Genomic DNA, 1056 nt, shown 5'->3' on the forward strand with positions numbered 1-1056 from the left:
CTTATGAATGTATTATTTGTCTCACACGTTGTATTTTTAAAATATATTGTTAGTGCGTACAGCGCGATGTTTGAAGTGGAAGAAGCTACACTAATGGTCTGCTTAAAGTATTCTGACACTGTCTGGAGACAGCCAGGTCTCTGCCTTCATTAAATGTTTATTGTCAACACTTGGCGGGGGCCAGGAGTGGGAGAAAAAGACTGGTGTAAGTGAATTTCCACGGCTGGAAATTGTCCACATTTTGTTCTGTTCTGATCCATGTCCACAAAAGTTTGTATATGTTTTGCCGCACTGAGGCCAGGCGTTCCTTATCAAACAAACTTTTGTTTATAATTCATTTTCCTTAATCCCTACTAGAAGCCTCTTCCCCTCCACCCTTCCTTTTACCAACTCTCCTTCCAGCTGCTTTTGAGCCCCTCCCGTTTCCCTCCACCGGTTCCTATCTTCTTCCCTTTTCTAATCCCGAAAGAAGCTCAAGGCTTCTCCGCGGACGGGGCAAGGTCCCCTGGGTTTGCTCCCCAGCCCTCGATTTGCGGGAGGAGAGCGCTGGTCTCCATCTAATGCTCTGCCGGCTTCTCGCAAAGCCAAGATTTTCAGTCTTCGCTTTGAGATTTAAGATTACGCCAAGTTCCCCGAGATGAAAATTTGAAGAGCCAGCCTTTCGCCCCGGGGTATAAATCCTTCCTTGCCTGATAAATCCATGTCGGTAGCAGGACTTTGGTAATGTTTCACCTTAGCAACAGAACAAAAGCCAAGATCAAGATCGTATCCCTCTCAAATCTTTCTAAAATGTGTAAGGCAGTTCTGAAAGTTTTGTGACTTTTAGGGTGACTGTTGACTTAGGTGTCCTGGACATGTGGGAGACTATTTTTAACCACTGAGATTTTAGTCCGTTACTTTTTCTTTCAGAAGGTCCTCAAACGCACGCAGGAGTGGAAGGGGATCTCCAGCAGCTCCTAACTTTGAGCGGGGAACCAACCACTCCGAGGGGGACCCGACGCGCTCAACGCGCATGTGCGTTCCGGCGCGCTCCCTTAGCTCCTCGCGCGCCCGGGC

The sequence above is a fragment of the Fukomys damarensis genome, unplaced genomic scaffold (genome assembly GCF_012274545.1).
Source record: "Fukomys damarensis isolate Sample0158 unplaced genomic scaffold, DMR_v1.0_HiC HiC_scaffold_6, whole genome shotgun sequence".
NCBI lineage: Eukaryota > Metazoa > Chordata > Mammalia > Rodentia > Bathyergidae > Fukomys > Fukomys damarensis.